We start from the raw sequence: 24,825 nt of genomic DNA on the forward strand, positions 1-24,825 counted from the left end.
CGCTTAAATCAGGCCCTGACTGTATTAAGATTAAGTATCAGATGCGAACATCCTATTCTACTCATTCATAGTTTAATTCTGTAAGAATGTTTTCTCTGAATGATAAAAGTAAAGCCATTAAAACAAAAAATAGTAAACATATAGCATTCATGTGCTACAAGGTCATAAAAACTTTTCTAATGGCTAATAGGGAGCTTCCAACGGTAAGCAGATACTATTATTTTAGGAAGTTTGAAATTCTTTGTTTTCTTTTTTTTTCTTCGAAATGAATATTTTGGAGCAATTTATATATTTACAAATTTATTATGAATAAAAAAGTTTTATGCATTATTTTTTTTACATTTATACATTTTCTTCTTGTTCGGATTTGCAAGTCTAGTATCCTTTTTCGATTTTTCTAGAAAGATGCAAGTTCCAATCAGCAACACCATCTAGCACTTTACTGACTTAATGGCTAATGGCATTAGTCTCTGCTTGTAAGTACTTAATTTTTACACTAGCTAAAGAAAAAAAAAATTAGTCACTTAAGATATATTTACACATTAATTTACACAGTGAAATAGGCTAAATAAATGCATAATAAGAATTATATATTACACATAACAAAAGATACAAATTATGTATAACAAAATTTATTAATATGACTTAAGTAGTGGGGCAGCAAAGAGAGTTTCGAGTCCCCAGAGCCCTTCGTTATAACATATATTACCAATTCTAATATAGTAGTCAAAAACATGACCAAAACATAGGTCCTTCGGCCTTCCCACCCAGGTAAAATCCCTGGCTGGGAAATTCTCAAGAGATGATTTAAGATCATAAAATTGTTTCATCGATGATTAAGGCCTAACTGAACGTTTTCCAAATCAAGCCCTTCTTCAATACGATTTTTACGATGGTAGATCAAATATGAACCAGAATTTAAAAAAAAAAATGTCTCAACCAAAAACAATTTTTATAAGCCATCCTTTTTCATCATATCATTGTTCCATTGATAAAGATCAGATTGCCAAGTTTTTGATGCTGCCGTTATAAACAGAACAGGGCTGCCACTAAGTTATGGTCTAAAAATAGTGGTTTAAGTAGAATTTTAAATAAAAAAGTCTGCAAAACAGTTGCCAAACAAGGAAAATAGTAACTGGTTAAATGAAGGAACCAGTTATGTGAGTGAAGGTCTAGTAGATGGATTATTTTCCTAGGTAAAGGATGCTGCCTGCAAGGCCAGATTTAAGGGAGGGCAGGCGGGGCTACTTCCCCAGGACCTCCACAACAAAGGGGCCCCCACAATAAAATTTTTACAAAATATCCTAACTTTCAAGGGTTGAAAATATCGGATATATACATATATATATCAAAATATTCGGATATATATATCAAAGTATCTAATATTTTCAAAAATATGATGATCTTTTGGAACCCTGATTAGAGGCTTCCACTCCTTCATTGCCCCAGGGCCTCCACATTTCCAAATCCGGCCCTGACTGCCTGAATAGATTTTGAAAACTTTTGCAACTGAAGTTCTTTTAAGGCCAATGAGAGCCCCTTTTAAAACTTATAAATAAAAAATATGACTCCAACAAAAGTAAAAGTTTTTTAGAAACCTTTTATTGGTGAGTAAGAGTATATTATACATTTTGTCAACAATTCATTATATATATTTTGGTATGCAATAAATCTACTTCATAATACATACTTTTTTTTTTTCAAAAATTTGTATGGGCTTTCACATTTTTCAAAAAAAGTTCTAAATCTTTTTTTGAATGATCCTAATTTTCTCAATCAGTAAATAGGCATATATTATTAATTTTCAATTAGGATAACATGGTGGGTCACAAATGAAGATATGTTTTACTAGAACTTTCAGTTCAGTGACTTTCGTAAATATGCATAATCTATTTTTGTGGAATTTCTCTTCATTCATAAGCTCACATGTGTTTCTATTGAAAAAGAGATTCCTTGTGACTTTGAAAACATGCTCAAGCAAGTTTTATTGCTATTTTGGCCATCAAATAGTTCATTACAGTGTATAAACTAGGGATGCACTGATAAGCAAATTGGCCAATTAACCATTAGCTGATTAATTATAATCATAATGGCTTTTACTGCTCTCTGAGTTGAAAAAAAAAATACCTGCATTAAAAACAAAAACATATTACACAATAATATCATTTTTGCTCAATTAAAGGGTGGTAATTTTTAAAGCAAATTGTAAAATGTTGTAGTTATGTGTATAAAAAGAGAGTACAATACCTGAAAAACATTTTTTTTTTTTTTGCTCAAATAGGAGTATTCCCTCAAAAGTTTGAGAGGAAGCGAGGGGAACTGAGTCAGGCTGCATATAACCACCTACTTTGGTTCTTAAACAATAAAAAAAAAAAAAATACTTACTTATGTATAATAAATTCACCCATAGTTTCTTGTTCTAGGCATACTTAATATATAATTTTATTCAAAAAATAATTTTTCTGCCCATTAAAATCGGCAGTACGACTAATTACCAACAAATTGGTGCATTCCTAGAATAAACTCTCGTCAGTAAAAAGTTTGGGGAATTTTTAGCTACTTACTAGTACACAACTTTTAGAAAAGGTAAGTTACAAAATTAAAAGGTACCAATTTCAGGAATTTTGCTATACTTACGAATGCATCACTTTTAACTGCATCAAACCATTAATGCTTGACAGACACAAAACAAATTCATGTTCTGCAGCATTAATATCGCCAATTGCAGCTGCAACTTGAGAGCTTTCATGGACATCACATTCATCTCCAACTTTTCCTGTAGCAACTTCGCTTCTCTTTTCAGCTTTTTACTGTCTTTTTAAGCTTGGCCAAAAGATTCAAAATCTCTTGCAGAACTATAAACTAATTAAAAGGAAAATAAATTCTTTTTAAAAAGGCATCAAGTTATAATAAAAATACAGTCGGATCCCAATTTATGCGAGGGATGCGTTCCAAGACCCCTCGCACAAGTCGAAATTTCGCGTTGTGGAACAACGCACGTTTAGAAATTTTTTGTAAGAATACCTAATTACTTCAGACAAGTGTTAACGCCCCTTAAATTGTCTAAAAACATTTCTTAACTATATATATTACCGTATCTGTTATAAAGAAATGATTTTTTTCCGCATTTTAGCGTTAAAAAAGCGTTAAATAATTAAGCATTAAAGCGTTACAATTTAACATAAATTACTACTACAAAGCACAAAATCAATGAACAATGAGAGACATGAATTAAAACAGTACGGTACTTACATTAAGTACCGTACAAACCATACTACATTATATTAGCACTGAACAGTAGATATCATAAACGTAATTATAATTTTTAAAAGGATGAAGATGATGGTTTGTGAAAGTGTGGGAACACCCCTCTTTCTGGTCTCTTTAAGTCACAATGAAAGAGCAGTTTCTATTCTTATGATGTTTGTATTTTGCTCAGACATTACTCTGCGAGTTTCAGTATCAAAACTAAGTTTTGAATTTTTATGGATTTCCTTTTCTTGAATTTTAATTGCACGTATCAAAGATACACTCATACCTGATTGCTGTACTACTTTCAATCCACTTATTAATTGTTCAAGCATATTGAGAATCTTGACATTTTCTTTAATGGTTAGAAGCTTTCTAATTTTCTTTCCATTTTCGCCAACTTTAGATGAAAAAGCGTGTTTGGGAGCCATTCTATCTTATCAACGTTCATATGAAGAATGAAAAAAAAACCATTAAGAATCAGAGCGGTTATTTGCAGGACTGGATTTACTTACAAGCTAAGCAAGCTATAGCTTAGGGCCCCCGCTTTGCTAGGGGCCCCCAACTTCCGGAAATTTGTATGATTCGTTCCAAAAATAAAGTACTTGAAAAATAAATTTTATTTTCTAGTACTTGAAAACTCTTAAAAGTGTAGCTACAAACAACAAATGGGAGGGAGTATGGAGAAGGAATGCCAATATATGTCAAATTCAGCTCCTTGCTTTATCCTGCACAAAAAATGTAAAAACCATGGTTCTTATGTTTCTGAAACATATTAAATATTTTTGTGACTCACATGTTTCATATCTTGCTATTTATATAACTCCGAATGCAGAATTTTGGAAATTCTTTTGGTGTTGCTTGCTTTTATTTTACTTCTGCGTATTGTCAATCTGTTTAGCCCAAAAATAAAATTACACTCTACTTCTATTCCTCTTTGTTTTCTGTCCCACTTGCAACTGAAGAGAAGTTGTTGTAATGAGAAATCTATAGTTTTTTTTTCTTTTACATTTAAAATAGCTGTTTCTTACAAAGTTAGAACAGGAGTTTAAAAATTTAGGATCAAGTGCTAAAATATCAGACAGAAAAGTACAAATGAAGTGAGTTAAAGAATTTTAATTGCTTTGGAGTTCTTGAAAATAATTAGTAAGTCTTTGAAAATCTGAAGCAAAGTTGGGCTCCAATTTTATTTCTTATCAAGTGCATACATTAGGAATTGTTCAAATAGGCAGTATGTTACTGTCTTGTTACCTATTTTCTAAATCTGTACACCATATGTTTTAAAGCATTTTTTACAATTGATCATTTTATATTTAACTCGTTGTATTTGTTGGTGGGTTGGAATGATAATTAAAAACTAATTGTATCGAAAGCCAATGCATTGTCTTTTCTCTTCCCACACTCTTTTTCTCTGTCAACTTCTGTCATTGATTCGTCAAATCAAAAACAATTTCTACTGTACATTATCTTAATTTGCGTATTATCTTAATTAAAGTATATAACTTTAAAAAAGTTTTGTTTGCCTATTTCTGTCCTGATATTTTTGTAGTTCCAACTACATCTTATAAGGCTTCAAAATGCAGAACTTAATATCTATTTTTCAAGCTTTCCTCCAGGGGAGAAACACCCGCACCCCCTACAATTGGGGATATTCTATACTCAACTTAAAGGGGAGTCCTGGGTCTCCAGCTCTTGAAATCATTCCCCCTCTTAAGGCCAATCCCAAAAGGACACCAGGGAAAAAGCAATCAAAAAAGCAAAAGTATTGCTGTATGTAGCAGATGAAAGAGACAAACATAGTAAAAGAGAAAAAAATGAAAAAATTGCATCTTACACCACTGAGAGAAACATTTTCCAAACTACAACAGGTGGCCCCATACCTGAAACAGCTTAGGGCCCTGCTAAGTCTAAATCCGGCCCTGGTTATTTGTATAAACTAAAGCAAAGCATTGCTTAGGTTTAGACTAATACAGTGTGTGAACTTCTGATTTCAGTGATGTTAAAGGGATGAAAGTCCATTCACAAAACCAATATTTAGTGTCAACGAAGCCTACGCAGCTCCTTTCCAAAAAATTTCATGTTGCAGGCAAGCAATTTGCGTCAGCAATAAAAAAATTCATTACTTAGGAAAAAACTCGCCTTACAGTCATTTCGCGAAAGTCGGATGGCGTTGTTGAGGGATCCGACTGTATGTATGTGTTGCAATCAGGGTTGGGTTTTGGACTGTCCAAAACTGGTTTAGGACAGGACAAGTGGTTTTTACTGTCCAAAACTGCTTAAAACTGTCCAAAAGTGTCTTAAACTGCCCAAAAGTATGCTAAAACTAAAGTGTAATCTAATCAATTCGTATTTACTGCAATATTCGTGATGCATAAATATAAATATTAATTAGTTTTAATTAATGAGTATTTGATAATATTTTTCTTCAAAATGTTCACTTACGAAATATTTCACTTAAAAAAAATTTGCAAATAACGCTTTACATAAAAACTTTCTTATGTAACAGTTAGTAGAGTTATGAAAGGAAATTCACAACAGTACCAAGATAACTAATTTCAGTTCCATTAAAACTCAAAAGAATGTTACTAAATGTGTAAAGTAAAGTGTGCAAAGAAAATTCTGATTTTTTAAAATAGTTTTTGCACATAAGTTTTATATGAAGTTTTAATGAAAATTCTTTTTTCACTCATACATTAACGAACAAGACATTGATCATTAAATATATGCACTTGAGTGGCCCTTAGCTATAGGACATTTTTCAGAAGTTAAAATTGCATTGATACCCACTCTCTTATTTTGTTCCAATGGACAAAAGAACAGCCTGTGCAAAATTTCCCTTCAATTGGACAATTTCTAGGGGTACCTCAAATGCCTTGTAGTTCAGTCAGTCCTAGAAATATAGTAAAAAAAAAAAAAATTAAACTGCATTTTTCTTTAACATCACAACAATTTCTAGAGAATAAATACATTTTATTAGGACTAATAATTTTTATAGAATCAAAACATAGTAGAATAAACCAATGTTGAACATTATTCTTTCTTAAGTCAGGATTTAGTATCAGAAGTGCAATTTTTATGGTCTTCAGCAATGATGTGTGAAGCAATTTTTTTTCCTCTCTTTCATCTTCTGTGAAAATATTATTGTGTTTCTGAATCAATTTTACACCTCTTTCTGCAGCATCATTCACAAAAATTGTTTTGTCAAGTTTTTCCATTAATAATATAATATCTAAAATCATCCTTCCAAGTTGAAGCCTTTGTTAAAGAAATCAGAGCTGATTGTCGGGTAAAGAAATATTTTGTAACAGGTATTTCAAAATATTTATCAGCTTCTAGCATAATTTGCGTCATAATTCTCTTAACCCTAGTTGGAATAATATCATCTAATAAGGAAAGAGTCATAGTTTCGTGAACCAAATTTAAGCCATGGCTTAAAATTTTTTTGAGAGTAACTTTCTGATTTCTGTATCAATATCCTGATAATTGATCATGTGACCCATGAATAGAAAATCTGGATAGAGAGCTTTTACGGCTTTTGGGGAGAGAAAGCAGGTTCGAATGTAGACTCGAGTCCAAGAAAAATACATGATGTTCTTAAAGAATTCCTCTCCCTTTTAGATAACTGAAATTGACCCTAAAGTAGTTAAATCTTGAATACGTAAAGAGTCTTTGACATCCACCTAGCATGACTTTATAGTTCCTGGCTTACGAAATGATATCCCATTCCTTAGAATCCCGTTAAGATTGTTATGGCTAATTCTAAAAAATCTTGATGATCATCACGCTGTTGTTTCTGAATAGAAAGTTGTTGTTCAAGAAATTCGAGCATGGTTGAGAATATATCATCAAGTACTTCCATAGTTACCAGATATATATCTTATTTGTCAAATTTTGTCCTGGTTCTCTGTCACTGTTGTCAAAACCATCGTTGTTTGAGATGTTTGAAACTAGAAGCTAAATCATAAGCTTTTGATGAGACATTGTTATTCCATTTCTTCATAAGTTCTTTTCGTTTGAACAACTCCCTTTTGGAGCCCGGGCGTCCTTTTTTGCACTGAAGAATTCAGAATTTCCTATTCTTTTCATTTTTGATGTCTTTCAAAGCATATGCACATGCACTGTCAAAGAAATAATCCGTATTTTCAAATCTCTCCCCTCAAAAAGATCTTTTCTCCTCCTTTTTTTAACCTGAAATTATTGAAAAAAAAAAATCTGTAATTATTTCATGCATTATAGAGTTAGGCTAACTTATCAATTCAGTGTCCATCCTTCTAGTAGGAATTGGTGAGTTTTTGCCAGGAAACAGAAATTCTTGAAGCAATAATGCTGTACTTCTTGCTTTTTTTGTCATTGTAAAAAATAAAAAAACGCTTAAAATTTGCCTATTTGATGGCATTTTTACTACAATAATTTAATTTGAAAGGTAATCGAGAAGATCTACATAAAAATCTCTTCTTAACTTGCGTGAACAGCTACCGGTAGACCATGGTTTATACGCTCCTTCAAAACTTCTTCATTTAGGAAATTGTTTTGAAGGGCCCCTTCAAACTCCTTCATCACTCCTACATAACCTTCCTCTATGACAGTCTTTTAAAATACTTTGATCAAGAACTATTAGCTTCGCCACAAGGGCAAAGTGGGGGGGGGGGGAGAATTCTGTCTCAACTGAGTTGATCGCAGCTGGGAAAGAAAAATAAACAGGTTGAGATTTGGCATATTTTATTGTTAAATTAAACACTTTTTTTAAATAAATAAATGTAACGTAGCAGTTTTGTATATTTTGCTATTTAATTTTTATATAGAGGTAATTTACAGATTAATTAACAGAGTTCATAAAATTTGAAGGTTAAGAGAAATTCTTAGGTTGTCATTTGAAAAGTAATATTATCTGGAAGAAATAATTATTTGTAGGAAAAAACATTTGCCTGTAAAAAGACATCACTGAGCATAAAAAGGACATTGAAACTAAGAAAGACATACAATTATTCTTGAAATCGAACAGTTTGAGGAAGACTGAAAGGAAACAAATGTCAACAGCTCACTTTTTTTTTTTTTCAAATTTAGTAGGTCGACCAAGTAAGATTTACAAAGTAAATCAATGTTTTAGTGTATTTTACTATTAAATTACAGCTTTTCATTTTGAAATTTTAATGTAGTATTTTTGCATATTTATTTATTTTTCATAAAGATGTGATTTACAAATTGCTTATAGAAGTCATAAAATTTGAAAATGAAAATATTACATTAGATGACTAAGATGACTTCTATGAAACTATAGGAAAATATGAATTAAAATAGGAAGGAGCAACTTCCTCCCATGTTTTGCCTATTGCTTTTAAAACAGCAAACATGTGTTTGCACGGCCACCTATACTTCTTCCAGTCAAAACATTCGCATGCTGGTACACCGTCACCATTCCTTGGAAATGATATCTTGTAAAATTGATCTGTCGTTTCACTTTTTGCAAGATGGTCCTTTTCCTCCCCGGGACAAACATTGGTAATAGCTTCACTTCTTTCCATCCTTTGTAGACAGTGTACAATGAAGTTGTGAGGACGATTTTGGAGAAACTTTGGAATTTTATTTGAATAACATTTAACAGAATTGTGGCTTTTAATATTTTTATCTAAGTACCTTTGAAATTTATCAAAAAAAAAAAAAAACTTGAGCATATAACTTTAATGACATTACTTATTGATTTATTTTTGTGTCTAGATAAATAGCCATTTTTTAAATCACTATTCATACTTTCCAATCCATTATTTGTTTTTATATTAATTAAGAAGTCTGCACTTCTAAAGCACCAAACCCATTTTTCAACTACTGGTTCCCATGTATTGAGGTAATAATTTTGTAGTTTAATGCTGTCTTTCCATTCTTCACTATTTTTGAAAGTTTCGACGTGTGAAAGAAACTCTGCTTCAGATTCCGAATGAGAGATTGCCCTTAACATACTTAAAATTGAAGCTTTATAAGCAGTAACTCCATTGTCTTTTGCCCTCAACCATCTTTCCCAACTTTCTTCTTTGTGGAAATCACAAAGAAATGAATCTGTATTAGGAAATACATTACATATTGCATTCATTTCCGCCTCAGAGTAGTCGGTCATAAAATATTTGGGTTCCCACTGAGGATTCCAATTCTTTAGCGTTTGCAATGCTGCTTTGATTGCTTCTGATGTTTCACTCACTCATGGTGACGAAAAGAGCAACAAGTTGATAATCAACATTTGTTTTAACTGCAACAAAAAAAAATGGTAAGGCATGGTTTGATGCTTTGTACGTGGCATCTAATAGACATGCCTCATTCCCATACCGCTGCATAAGATGTGTTTGAGATGCAGACTGAAACACAAAAAGGAATTGTTGGGAAGTTTCTTTTATGTAAGGCTGGAATAAATGCCTGTCTTGAGAGTTCCAGTTTTGAAACATTAATTGTAAGTTTTCTTGATCTATCTTTGAATATTGATGTCTTTTTATTGCAACATTAACCTGACTGCGTATTGCATCATTTGAAGGGAAGAATCTTTTGTTTGAATTAGATGGATATACTCCATCTGGAAACCAAATGCTTTTGTTAGAGTTCACAAATTGAGTAAGGTATCGTTTTACTTCATATGTGGAATCGATACCCTCACCTACTAGTTGATGAATTTTCTCCTTTAAACGCTTATCCATAAGCAAAACATAGTTCTCAGAATCAGTATTTCCATGATTATGTTCCGACAACTGTGGAAGATACATATAGTAGCGTGTTTCAGATTCAACGTTTTGTGGGTTTAATTTTAAATCGGCCCTAAGAGTGCGTGAGCCTTTCTAAAAGCTTCTGTGTTTCTCTCAATTTTATATCCTGGAAACCTAATTATCTCTCTCACAAGAATTCGTGCTTTGCAGTCTTTCTTCTTGCTTGTCTGAGGAATGTTCCTGCAGCTACTCTTTAAGTATTCATGATCAACCTGAAAGTTAAAAAGAAATAAAACTTAATGGTTTACTTCACCAATACCATGTTTACATGAAATTTTTTCTGTTTTTCTATTGGAACGCATTTATTTGCAATTTAAGACAGACTTTCATTTACAATGAAATGGTACTCTTATTAGTAGGTTTTGCTGATATTACAGCTCTAGACCAGGAATTCTGAAGGGTAGTCACTGTCAACCAAAGGCGAAAAAAATGCTAGCCACTTTTGCACGTTGGGTAGCCATTTTTAAAAAACCTATTCATGCAGCACAAAATAAATATTATATTTGTAATTAGTAATATTAACAATAAATTAAAAAATTATGATACGCTACAAAAACAACAAAGTTTTACTGGATATATCTTTTTAATTTAAAGGTGTAAACATACAAGAAAATAAAATATTTTACAAATGTTTAAATACAGTGAAACCTGTGTATAACGATAATCTGTCTATAACAATATTTTTTTTTGGTCCCAGCAAAATGTCGGCATGAATAATCAAACTGTCTATAACGATAACCTATCTATTACGATATTTTTTTTAGGTCCCAACTGTATCGTTGTAAACAGGTTTTACTGTATAATACAAATGCAGACAATTAAAACTAACTGAATGCAAATGTGCGAATTGATACACGCTTTGGTTTATTTATTACTCCGAAAATTTCTGTCACCTGATGCAATTTTTTTTTTTTTTACGGAGTTTGGAATTGTAAAAGGCCATAAACACAAAAACGGATCTTTTACCAAAATATAAATAAATAAAAAATCACGATCCTAAAATTAGCTATTGGGGGCTGCATTATTCAAATGGTTAGCCAGTAAATTAGCCAAATTTTAAAAGTATTAGTTGAATTTCAAAAGTCTCGGCCAAAGAATAACTTCAACTGATTTTAGTGCGTTTTTTCTGTAGAAGTCTTTTATCAGAGAACGAAGTAATAACTCAATTTTGATTATCTTTTGAGGATGAGGAAGATTTTATTTCTGTGGTAATTTTGGAGAATTTCTTGTTTGTCAATAAATTTGCCAAATGAGAATTTTTTCTGCCGAAGTTACGATTTTATCGCATTTGGCGCAGAGTCAAATGTTAAATGTGGTCCCCGACTATATTTAAAAATATAAATACATGCAATGCCAGGAATCATTGATTTTGTTACTTTAATTAAAAATATTTGATCTGAAATGAACAGCGGGAAAAAAGCTATTTGTACAAGATCAAGGTAATGCTGTCTAGAGACTCAAGAGGAGGACTCATATAAGGATTAGAAGCTTGTTTTCATTGTACAATATTAGGTATTTCAACAAAAAAGAGGCACATGATTGAGACTCTTTTGGCGACTGGGACTCAATTCTTTGGTAGCCATTCTCAACGAAATGGTCGTATACATATTGTAAATCATGACAAACATCTGATTTTGAAGTGTTTGATTGTAACCATATCTAGTGAAGAGGATTAACTAAATGCCCAGTGGGTAGGTAAATAATTTTTGCATATTTACCCGAGGCCTGGGTAAATCGACAAGTCTTGCCTTTACGAATGTATTAATGTGCGTGCGTGAGTACAGATATAGCTTGAATTACAACAAAAACTGTTAGTTGTAGGAAGGTTTAAATTTTGTAGATGCAGCTCAAAGTTGTACGTCTCCTTTTTTGATTATAATCAGATATTCCAAAATTGATATTAATACGTTCTTCATGGCAAATCAAGGTCAATTTTACATATCAAATTAGTATCTTCAAGGCATCTCATATTCTATGTATTGCAGTCGATGTTTTGTGTACTTAAGGAGTACTGTTGAAACCAACTTCTCAATAAATTCTTATTATTTACTGTATGCAGTTGGTTTTACAGAAAATTTCAATTTTCAGATTTTAATGACATTTTTTTACAAAATTTCACTTAAAATGTAAATGAAGCATTTGAACTAAGTAGAACCTTGAACATTTGAAATTGTACTGTATAATGTTTTATCTTATTTTACTAATTAGGATATTTATTTAGCATGAGGACAAAATAGAGTTTGTACTGAAAAATCTGATGTGTGAACATAGTATCACATTTTAAAATTGTGTTATAAATGATCCAATTGTACATAAGAGGATGATAGTTAACATAGAAGACATTTTATCATGCGACGACAACTAATCTGAAACACTTTTTATAACTTTAAATAGAATGCATAAGCAATGGGCACCTATATCATATTTTGGTTTATAATTAATAAATATAAAATCAGCTTTTAATTAATTTTTGATAATTCTTTGCATGTTTACATTCATGGGTGATTGTTAATAACTATAATTAATGACTATAAAATTCGTAACATTTTGTCAACAGATTGATGCATAAAAAAAAAAGAAAAAAAAAACTTATAGAATAAAAGCTTCATTTTGAAACAACTAAAGTTATTTACATACTTTCTTACTAAATAAAATTTACTATAGCCTATTTATTTTTTGATTAATTTCCACATCAAATAGAATATGTTATTAGTTACTGAGCTGTTTGATTCAATACGCCCAACTTTTAAAATAAATATAAATCCCAGCTATGCTTTATTATAAGGTACACAATAGAGCATAACTTTAAAGACACAATATTTTATACAATAATAATCCTAAAAAGAAGATAGGCAACAAATTTGTATTGGCGGAAGCTTTGTTCCATTTCTAATTATACACCCCCTCCTTCTTTTAATGAAGAAAAAATTATTATTAAAATGAAAAATATACATGAAACAGTAAAACTCCTCTAATGCGGATACTAACGGGACAACTTTTTTTTTCTGCAAATGAGGGGGTGTCTGCAGGACAGGCTTTTAATAATGTTATTTGCCTTTGAATACGGGAATTAAAATTGTCTGCATAAAAGGAGTGTACGTCAGGAGGGATTTTACTGAAAATATATATAGTCGACGCTCGATATAGCGATCATCTCCGTTCCAGAGAAAAAGGTCTTTGTAACGAGTGGTCGTTATAAGAGGTATAATTTAAAAATATATACCCAATCATCATGCACGCCCCGTTGTTCCAAAAAAAAAAAAAAAAAAATGGTACTTTTTCAAACATTCCAGTTAAATGCCCAAATTATTTTTATCATAGGAATTTTTAGAAAAATCGTGTGCGAAATACTATGACAGAATATTAAACAAATTTTCAAGTAGAAAATATAGGGAGGAAAATGTTACACGCTTACAAATCTGCTACTACTACTGCTACCACTACATTTTCTAAAGATAAAACCAGAAACAGATGTTTGCCATTTTTGCAGACGTGATTTTTGCAAAACATTATTTTCCGTTTCAAATATAGGTGATAAATTGTGTTTTTCTTGCTTTTCAAAGAAACATTTAAAAATCCCTCGAGAACCCCCAAGTCTTAAAAACCATTAGATTCAAACACCAAACTAGCAACACATCTGTCAACTCCCTCTTCTTAAGAAGCTGGAAATTTCTCGATTTTTCCTCCCATTATTTTTTCTGTGCTAGCTGTGATGAATGGTAATTCCCTCCCCCCACCCCAACCCCCTCTCAAAGTTGGATTTGACATTGAAAACTTCAGGCAGATGTCCGTAAACAAAAAACAAAGTTAATTCAAGCTACAAATTTGCTTTATTGGAAAGAACACCAGAAATAGCATCCGCTGAATTCGTTCGTTGTATTGGATTAGACGATACAGAACGGTCGTCATAACGAAGGCAAATTAACGTAGAGTTCATAGGAACAAAGTTGGGACTTTTACCACTGGTCGTTATAATGGGATGGTCTCTATAATGTGTGGTCGTTATAATGAGCGTCGACTGTATCTTTCAAACACAAAAATTTAGAAATAGAAATGTATGCTTACAGCTTCACTACTGGATACTTTTGGATTGTAAACTCCACTCCGATGACACTGAAATAGCTCAGAATTCTTGCAAATGAAAGGAACACCATCATATTCAATCAGTTTAGGCAGGTTCATCTGGAGTTTCCCATCTTCATACCTGATGTAATGGCCTGATGCATCAATGCTATCTATTTCACAAAAAGGAAGTTTATGTTTGTAAAATTTGATCATTAAATAAACAATTATTTCACGCATCAAAATATTTTCTTCGTGCATTGAAAACTAACATGTTTAGTTCTAAAATTCAACTTTATAGTTAAAAAAAACTTACAGCACTCATCAATTTAAGAGCAGTATTAAAAAACTATGTAGATTGTAGCGTGCATTTACAATTGCTTTAGCAACTGAGCAGCTGATGAGAGTGTACTACAAGCAAACTATTAAAGCACGAAAGGGCAGTAGTTTACGGCTCGCACTTTTCCAATAGTTTTCTTATAACATCCAACAAAATTGTATATGTCTAATTACTTCGTATATAAGAAATATTCAAATTCAAATTAAAAGATCTATTTTTAATCTGTCCAAAGGAAAGTTATATTTATCTAGATAATACTTTCATATTTATAATTCGAATTTTACAAATGTTTACGTTTAATATAAACAATAAACTTGTACATACCTGTATCATCTTTCACGGTCGACCTCTTAAATTGAAAAACATATTTGGTGTTTGTAGCGATCTCAAATGTGTGAATTAGTTTTTTAGCAGTGTCATAAGATGAAACATATCCAAAATAAGGAGATTCGCATTTGAGAAACAATTTCTCCCAACATTGAACATTATCATCCATTTTTAATACATTCATTGAGACAGCCCAACTTCCCGCTCGCGTAGGGATATAGCTCACTTCCCCTTAGCCGGGGGAAGCCGTTCGCCGCCTTCATGGAGAGGGTTTCGGGTGTGGTTTCAGCTCCTAGCGTGGCTACTTTATCGCTAGTTTGGCAGATATTTGGCGAAGATGCCTTTTGGCGAGGGCTCTTTTGTTGTTCATTGTTGCATTGTTCAATGTGTTTCCAGTGTTGGATTTTAAATCGGATGCGTATAGTTTTTTTTTTTATAACAATCAATGCCAACTTGTAGTGCATATAATTGCTCTTATACAAGCATCAAAATATTAAAACCTCAGAGAAAACGGTTCATCTGTGACAGGGGCGGATACAGAAAAAACTTTTGGAGGGGTCTGGAAATTAAATAGCGCACCGCCCCCCCCCCCCCCCGCATACAATGTTTCATAACAAAGTTTTCATGACTTTATTTTTAAATGTTTCTTTTAGGATCACTTTAGGGCCTTTTCGTCTACTTTTAGGTACATAAATATTATACACTAATATGCTTTGAATGTGGACGTAAAACATCTTTAAAATTTCAAGCGAATCAGGGGTGCCCACAGGAGGGGATAATGGCGCAAGTTGCGTAATCAAAAGTTTCTTTTTTTTGGGGGGGGATTGTTTTAATGTTTTTATTTATTTTTTTGAATTTGATTAGTTTTTAATTATTATTTTTTTTAATTTAAATTTATTGATTAATTTTTAATTTAAATTGTTTATTTCATTTCATTCTGTTTATAATTTATTTCATTTATTTATTTAGTGTGTATGTGTGTATGTATGTCATTGGCGTAGCACAGAACTTTTCTGATAAAATAATCAAAATAGCAATTAAAATTAAATAAATTAAATAAATTAAAAAAATAAATACAATAAAAAAGAGAGCAAAAACAAATGAAAAATTTAAAAAAATGGAAAGAGGATTGAGAAAAATAGGGGGGGGGATTTGTGCCATTGAACTTGGGGGGGGGGAATGGGCACCCCTGAAACGAATTAAATACTAATCCCAATATAACATCACTGAGATATTATAAAATGAACGGTTTTAATTAGGAACATTGTCATACTGATTATAACACGAGGGCAAGCCTATTAAATAAACCCATACCTCATTTGAGTTTTTATAAATTAATTTATATTTTAGCTGTAAAATGTCATGTAATTAGGAAAATCATAACATCGTAACACATAAGTTTTATTGAAGAATTCAGAAACTCTGACCTGGATCTACGTACCCGCAGACTAGGGACGTATCCACAGAGGGGGGGGGGGGCGGACCACTCCCCCGAATCGTTTTGCAACGTAAAACGGAAGAAAGGATTTTTTAAAGTCTTAACTGGGTAACTGTTAAACGAGTGAAAATTTGAAGAAATGCAGAATAAGCAATTAGTTCTCATTAGCTGCAAAGCATACTTAAAATTTCGACACTTATTAGGGCTTCCTGCTCTCTTTTCCAATTCAATTCAGAGCCGTCCAGGACCAAGGCAGGTGCTCGGTCAGTTTGGTAGACTTCCCCTCCTCCCCCAAAAACTCTTATAAAACTTACAGTACGCCAATTTCGGGACTCCTCAAGGGTCGAGCCCCTAGTTTCCGATTAGGCAATAAGTGTCTGATTACCAGGATGCGTCTAATTCAGCTCCTTCCTGCCTAAAAAATGCAAAAAGACGATTCTCGCGTTTTTGTGAACTCAATTATTGTTGTGTGAATAACTTTTAAAAGGTTTTGTTTGCCTATTTTTCTTCATATTTGTAGTCTCAATTACCACCATATAAGGCCTCAAAATACAGATTTTTATATCTCTTTTTCGAAAATTTTCCCGGTTGAGAAACCCAAGGAAACCCTGAAATTATGCATGTTCTACATCCCATTTAAAGGGCCACTCTCCTGTTACCAGGTGAATTAAAGATAATAAGAAATTAAAATAAAAACAGCGGGGAGCATTAAAAAATGTGTGTGTGTGTGTGTGTGTGTGCTAGGGCAATGTTCGAAAAGAGCGATAACGAGCCCCTCCCGAAAAAAAATTCTGGATACGGTCATACCGCAGGCCCCACAACACTAAAAGGCCGACGGCCCAAGAAACCAAGAAAAAATCAAAAAATAAAAGAAATCTTCACACAAATTTTAAAGGATTTAAATATTTTTTTAATGTTTTAGTAAAAATTCAGGAAAATTAAACGCATACTACGCATCAAGAACAAAAGCGAATCTTAACTAATAGGAGCCGACATTGAAATTACAAGAATTTTTGAATTTCGGGAGAGGGGAACAATGTTAATTTATGGGAGACTTGTTTCTTTGCTGACATAATTCATAAAATCGGGTTTAAAAAGCCCACATAACTATCTAGGAGGTAGAAATATTAAAGCAGTTAAAAATATACAACAATCACTCTTTTCATTATTAAGGGGGGGAGGTGAGCAATCCCGTAGGCTATTATGGGCATTGCTGATTTTTTTGCAGGAGGGCCCAAAATTTTCAGATCCGGGTCGGCAAAAACTATTTCTTTGCGAATTTCAAAGCAGTTACAGATTTGTTTTTAAAGCCATGATGCAGTTGAGGTGACATTTTGAAACTACCTGCTGTTTCTATTAATATAATTGTTTTACAAAGAAACTACCATGTGAGTTCTTTCATTTTGCATTTTTATGAGCTGAAAAAGAAATCTATTATTTTGAAAATAGCTTCTTGATAGAAACAACTGTTTTAAGAACGTCTACATATTTTTTTAAAAAATTATCGATTCCATCAAAGAAGAATTAATAGACGAATCGTGGTATTACGTTCCCTTGAATTCGAAGCGAGTAAAAATGCTTTTATTCAAAATATGCTGTGTATGTTTGGTGGTTTTTTTAAGCCAAAAAAAAAAAAAAATTATGCTATACAGAAGTCAATTAAAAATAATTAATGAATTAATTTATCCTTTTTTTTGGGGGGGGGGCTCTGCCCCCCCCCCTTACTCTTCCATAATCCGCTACTGATCTGTGAGTATGAGAATCATTTTGGTTTGTAGATATTTTTTCCTGCTAAGTTTTCGGAAGAAACACGTTGAATTGTTTGAAGCTTTTGTTAATAAATAGTTTAAACTAAATTTTATTTCATACCCATGTATTAAAAAAAAAAAGATAATGAATGCTGTTTAATGGATAATTGATTTACGTTTTTTTTTCCGGTAAAGGTAAGTGGTAACCACTTTTATAGTTTGGACTTTTAATTGGGTGATTTCATCTTGAGGTGGATTTAAATCAAAATTCATAACTCATGTATGTGTTTTAAGTAGTTATCATATTAACAATAGAACATGAAGCATTTCACGTATGACAAGAAAATATATGCAAAGATAATTCCCAAAATTATGTAAAGTTAATTCTCCCTGAAACACTCACAAACTTTTTTTTTTTAGGTTTTTATTTTTTCAAAAAAAATTTGTTTTACAGCTGTTTGAAAATAGAACGGAAAATTGTTCAAATCAAAACACATTATCTATTTCTCATCAAAAGCTCTTTCTTACAAAGTTTTGTTGAAGCTAATTCGCCTCTAAGTTCAAAATTTATATTTGCCTTGAAGTTTTTTTTTTGAACTGTTCAAAACTGAACGAAAAATTGTTCAAATAAAAAATAAAATGTGGGAATGAAGTGTCCTCTTTCGATCAAAAAAAAAAAAAAAAATTATTCAAATTTGACCGTTCACTCAAAAGTAATAGGGGGACAGAACAGACAGACATTTTCCCCCATCTCAATCCTACTTTGAAATTTTTAGTTTTTCGATATTAATTTATCTATTTTATTTATTTTTGACTTTTTTTTTTTTCGCAATGTATTTGTTAAGTTGCAGAAAGCCTTTTATGATATTTTCTTCTTTCTCTGACTTTTAGTGGGAAAGTAAGCTAAAAATAAAATATACAAATGTGCGCAGATTTAAATTGTATATTTAATTCAAATTTTTTAAAATTTGATTTGAATTTTAATTTTTTAATATGTTTTTTACGAAAATTATAGGTTTTTTTTAAATCTTAAACTGAAGATCATATTGCTTTTAAGAAATGAAATCAATCCCTTTACATTCTGCTTCAAATAATTCTTAAAATCAAAAAAAAAAAAAAAATTAATTGATATTATTAAAAATATATTTTTATTGTTTTATTATTAATTATTTTTTATTAGTTTAAAATCATAAATTAATTTTAATAACTAAACTAATTATTTATCCCAATAATTAATGTAAGAAATATAATTAAAATAATTAGAAAATCACTTGCAAAATGCGTGACAAAAATACATCAAAATATATATAAATCGAAATGCGTGATAATACTAATTTTATTAAAAAAATCAACTTTCATGATATTCGTATATGAAAAGAATGTTATACCTATGTCATTAAAAAAAAGTATATCCGTTATGTCATTAAAAAATATTTAATCGATACGTTATGTTGTAACAGGTTACAGAAAATTGTTTTTCATAGTCTATTTTCAACAAAAAAAGAAAAACGAAACTTAATTTCGCTCTTCGCGACGCGGCAAACGAAGAAACAAAACTTGGCGACAAAAATATCTTCAAGATTGAGCTACGTTTTGTAAAGTACTAAAAAGAATTCGTTGGCCACAGAAAAAAATCAATCCTGGTAGCTCAGAAAATGAAGAATTTTTAATCACTTATTGCGTTTGTAACTTTCGAAAAGATTAAAATAAACGTTCTGCCCGCATTTAAAGTCGAGCAAAATTCCGTAGGACTCCATGGTTAAGAGTGTCCGCTCGGGTGGGGTAGGGGCGTTTCCTCTAGGGGGGGGGGGGTTGCTGGCCTTCATTTCCTCCACAAGCGGGGGCGGGGTGTAAGCCTTCCAAAGGGATACTTCCGGATACTTCTCTGGTGGAAAGCTCGTTACGTCACTTCCTTCGATCCTTCAGCCGATGGTGATGTATCGTCCACCTCGGCTGAAGGATCGAAGGAAGTGACGTCATTTTAGCTCCGCCTTCTTTTTTCTCTTGTTTGTACCAGAAGTACAGTGACGTCATCCTCTTTGATTTCATTACTATGTTATTCCTACGGAGAAGCTGAGTGAGGTCTATTTTTTGCCAAATTAGAATATATCATTCAAATTTCTTGGCATTGAAAAGCACTTATTTGGATTCCAGGTAAGTTGAAGTATTAAATGCAAGTTTTATGTCATTTTCGGTTCTGTTTTTTTTTTTTGAGAATTAAATAAAGTTTTGTTTGCGTTTGCTGACTGATCTACTTAGCTGAACCCATTCTACGAGGAGCTAAGTGAGGTCTAATATATGTGGAATTAGGAAAGGTTTTATCGATTTCTTCGGTTCAAAAAGCACTTATTTCAATACCAGGTAAGTTGAAGTATCAAATACAATCAGTCTTATGTTCATTTTAGGTACAGGTTTTATTTGAGAATTAGATAAAGTTTTGTTTACGTTCGCGTAGTAAACCATTGAGCCACCATTCCGCATGTGTTGTTCTGTTATTGTCGCACATTTTCCTTCCATCAAAAACTACTTGAATTGATGAAACTATTTCCATATTAGATGAATAAAAGTCGCCAAAAAATCCGTATTTCTCGAAATTTATGGGTTTTCTTTTTTTTTCGGTTTTTTTAGAATGACATAAATGTTTGTTTACATTCGTTAAGGTGTAATGTTGGTGTTAATTCTGCCTCATTTTTTAAGAATTCTGCATATTTCAACTTAGTTATGAAGCTTTTTATGGCATTTCATTGTGTGTTGAAGCATCATATGCAATGCGTATATCATAAAATTTTGTTTATAACCCCTGAATGAACCACCATGTTTCACGTTCTGTTGCTACTATTATTTTTCTCGCTAAATACATTCGTTACACATTTTTCATGAATTAAAAGCTATTCACATGAGATTAAGTAAATCGTGGTTCCCTAATTTTATGTTTGTTTTTTTTTAAATAAGATAAATGTTTTCAGTAAGTTACCACCCTATAGCCAGGGCTAAGGCAGAAATACGTGAAATAAGCACGAAACTGCAGTCCTCGGCTGGAAATGACTGAGCTGGCAGTGTATTTCAAGATAAATGTTTGTTTACATTCATGGTACCTAAATTCTTCTATGTTATATTCTATGCTGGTACCGTTTATTCTACTGATATTAAATTCTTCCTGGAATTTATTATTCTTTAATTTTATTCTAATGGTTCACTATAAGTTGAAAAAACAAATGCAAGCTATTGTCTATGTTCACTGAAACACCTATGTTCTGTGTTGTTACGCATCAATTTTCACTGTTCACTAACCACTGCAGATTTTCCTTACATTAAAAACCATTTGCATTGGTAATAGATCAGCCAGAGTCAACAAAATGAACTGCATTTCATTCATTTCATGTACTGCTTTTGTTTTTTGAGAGGAAGACAAGTGTTTGCATTTGTACAGCCGATATCTGCCTGCCCTGTGTTATTACATTCACCATCTAATTTTCTGCTGTGATTTATAGTATTTTTAGATATTAATTCTAATCTTGAAAAAAGTTAAAGCCAGGGCTCAAAAATCATGTGTGACTTGTTCAAGCTCATAGCATGTAAAATTTTAAATTGAGATGCTTAATAAATTTCAATGAAGAAAAAGTGAGCTATGCGTAGTTAATGATACGCAAGAGCAGTACATGAATTCAGAGAGGTTGAAAACCACTGTTCTAGATTAACTCCTCTTAATTTAATTTAAGAAAACTTTAAATTGGATGGAAGACGTTCACATAAAAGTTTTGCTGATACCAGTTTCCAAAAGTTGGCAAGTATGCTAATAATTTTTTTCCCCTATGAGCAGTGATAGAAATCACTGGAAGTCCGCTAGTCCAAGACCAGTGAAAACTGTCGAATCCAAGCCCTGATTATCGAATTAGCAAACTACACTGTGGCCTAGGATCCCAAAATGCCCATAACTATTTTGGCTAATGGTTAAAATTGTAAGGATAGACTACAGAGGAGCCCCGACAGCCTAGGGCCCGCTGATGTCTTAATCTGGGGTCCTGGTCCCTGGTCCGACCACCATGAAATACAGTTAAGTCCCTGAGACTAACTTCGGAGCAAAACTAACAAGGCAGTATTATGAAATCAACGCAGATCCTAACCACAGCATTGTGATGCTGTCGGGTTAGGCTTGCTCTAACAAAAGTAGTTGATGATCATCCCTAATTCAAAAATATCATATTATTTACAGCTTTAAAATTTTATTTTTAAATTTGCAGTAATTTTGTTTGATTAAATTGAGGTAAATTTTTTTCAGATGAATTTTTAATTAAAGCCCATTATAACTAAATTTTGAAGATTTTACAAAAAATTAAAATTTAAGTAAAAGGTTACAATGTGATGTAGGAACACATTTCTAGTTGAATTACATTTGGTGTTTAGTCGGCCAGTCATTCTGTTAACGGACTAGTTACTTTTTCTAAGGATTTCTAGCACTGCCATTATCATATATTGAATACTTTTGGATTTTTATTTCATATCTGATTATATGTAAAATATTTATGATTTTGTATTCTGTATTCAACATTTAACAAAGCAACTGTCAAAAATTAAGTAGTTATTAAAACTTAAAAAATTGTGTGCAATTAATTTTGTGAGTGGTGGCACTAGCCAGACATTTCAAAATGTACCTTGTTTTCGTACCGTTTACAAGTTTTTAATATGTCACAAAATATCATAATACAGATTTAAATTGTTATTTAATGTTTGTTAAATGTTGTGTTGTAATGTTGAATTTGTGGAAAAGTTATGAATTTTTTTCAATTTTAATTTCAGGACTTGGCTTTTTTCAAATCTCAAGAAAAGTGCTGGTGAGAGAAAGAAGTAAACTCTCCAGAATTTCGAAATCATATGTCCTTCTTTTATGATGCTGATGGTTTAGATATTTTGGGGAATGTTCATGCAAGCATGAAAGAAAAGTTGTACAGTGTATAGGTAATGAAACTTTAGAAAAGCTTTTGGAACAATAAATTTAAATTTTTCTCTCTTGCAGCATTTTAAATTTATTTTCGATTATTTACAGTTCATACTGATCATTAATTTTACTTCTGTCATTTTCTGAGCTATTTTTAAGGAAAAAAGTTAGCCTAGGTCAAACAAAATTAAACCTATAATGCTACGTCTATTTATTTTTTATTATTCAGTGCTCTAGAACTTGTATACTTATTTTATTTCCTCACATATTGATTTTTTCCCTTTTCAATCAATGACACTTAATTGAAAGTAACTGCTTTATGTATTAAATGAAATTGTAAGAGTTTAATACCTTACATTTTAAAAACCACCAGAAAGAAAACTTGAAGTAGTGAAGTCTATCAGTCAGTACAAATCCTAGGATAAAATATTTATTATAGACTTATTATTCAAACAATGTGTTGGAATTTAATCTTAAAACACAAAGCTATTTAACTTTTTAAACATTTAACTTTTTTTATCATTAATTTTAAATATTATTTATATTTCCGATTCCAACTCTATATTTTATTGTGTAAATTTCATTGTTTTGATCTGAAATATTGTGCAAATTTTAGATAATTAAAACAGTGAGAAGCAAAGGGATGTAAATGGACACTTTCAAGTTTGGAGTAAAAAGCGTTAGAAGTTGCAGTCTTAGGCCTTTATTAACCGGTTTGGGGCCCATCACAAATGACTTTTACAAGCCCCCTCCAAATTGTTTACAACTACATCTCTTTACATATTTTACCCCTTTGAAAAATCTTAGGCCCCCCTTCAGGCTTGAACCAACAGGTGTCCTTTCTCCACCCCCCTGCTACTAGTAATATCTCTTGCCCCAAAACACAGGAGAGGTTTACCTACCTTTTGTCCTCTAGTTAGCTCCAAATTTTTAACTTTGGCACTTACATCCCTTTGCTTCTCACTGCTTCAATTGCGGATTTCAGGTCAGTGGGTTTGAGAGTCGTCTGTATGTACTTTACAAGACGTTTTTTATTTACACTTTAAAATCCACTGTATGATATATTTATACATTAGATAGTTTTTTTTTTTTTTCTTGTAGATTTTTCTTGAATGAAAATAGCGAAATAGTTTAAATATCCCTACTGTTACCTTTTTCTCTTTTTTGGAAGATTGGTACAACTTTTCAAATTAAGAAAAAAATGTTAGGTACAGATTCCAAATTCTTAAAATATCCTTGGAATGAGTGATCATTGGAATCAGTAGTATTCATTATCTGTTACATTTAGAAAAACAGCAAATTTTTATCTGTATCATTCACAACAACTGCATCACCATGGTTTAAATTTCCAAAATCTCAGTTCCATATCATGATTTTTTCTTTAAATTACTTGATATGGTTGTAGTAGATTTATTAACTGAAAATAAATCCTTATGTCTTCTTTGTTTCCCATATTTCTACAATTCTTATTATCATAATATCTTTTGTGTATAAATTTTTGGTTGTTAGTATAAAATATGAATATATATATATATATATATATTAGTTCCTTTTTCAGATGGCATTGTTAAATGGTTTGATTTGTCACACCTGACTACAGAAACAAGCCTCAGCTACATTTGATACATCAGATACAGCATTTCATGGTTATGAGGAGCCCTTTTCTTCAATGCAAAAGAAATGAGCTTATTGATGACATCCGGCCGAAAACAGAATGTAGACAAAAAAACTGTAATAAATGTAAATAAATGCAGCGGCTTACCGCAATGCAAATTTATATGAACCTTTGATATCTTTTAAGGGATTCCTGAAAATCATAGGCAGCTGGTACACCACAAAAGTGGGGTTTAAAAGAAGTGAGAGGGCTTCGGTGTCTCCAAAGCTGAACTTGTACTGTAAAATTGGGCTATATTATTAGTTTTCAACATTACTGGTTAAAAGAACCTCTATAAATATGAAATATATCATGAAAAATTTCATTG

The 24,825-nt window shown here is 31.8% G+C and overlaps 2 long non-coding RNA genes across 2 annotated transcripts; one reads left to right on the forward strand and one right to left on the reverse strand.

Annotated features, from left to right (window-relative positions):
* Nucleotides 1-335: 335 nt before the first annotated feature.
* LOC129218701 (uncharacterized) lies at nt 336-7,133 on the reverse strand. The gene is made up of 3 exons (XR_008580364.1): nt 6,037-7,133; nt 2,638-2,862; nt 336-500 (listed from the first exon to the last, which is right to left on the reverse strand). It is a non-coding gene; the product is annotated as an uncharacterized LOC129218701 (long non-coding RNA).
* A 12,847-nt stretch (nt 7,134-19,980) lies between these two features.
* LOC129219200 (uncharacterized) lies at nt 19,981-24,595 on the forward strand. The gene is made up of 3 exons (XR_008580376.1): nt 19,981-20,061; nt 22,705-22,863; nt 24,402-24,595. It is a non-coding gene; the product is annotated as an uncharacterized LOC129219200 (long non-coding RNA).
* The last annotated feature ends 230 nt before the right edge of the window (nt 24,596-24,825 follow it).

The sequence above is a fragment of the Uloborus diversus genome, chromosome 3 (assembly GCF_026930045.1).
Source record: "Uloborus diversus isolate 005 chromosome 3, Udiv.v.3.1, whole genome shotgun sequence".
Classification (NCBI taxonomy): Eukaryota; Metazoa; Arthropoda; class Arachnida; order Araneae; family Uloboridae; genus Uloborus; species Uloborus diversus.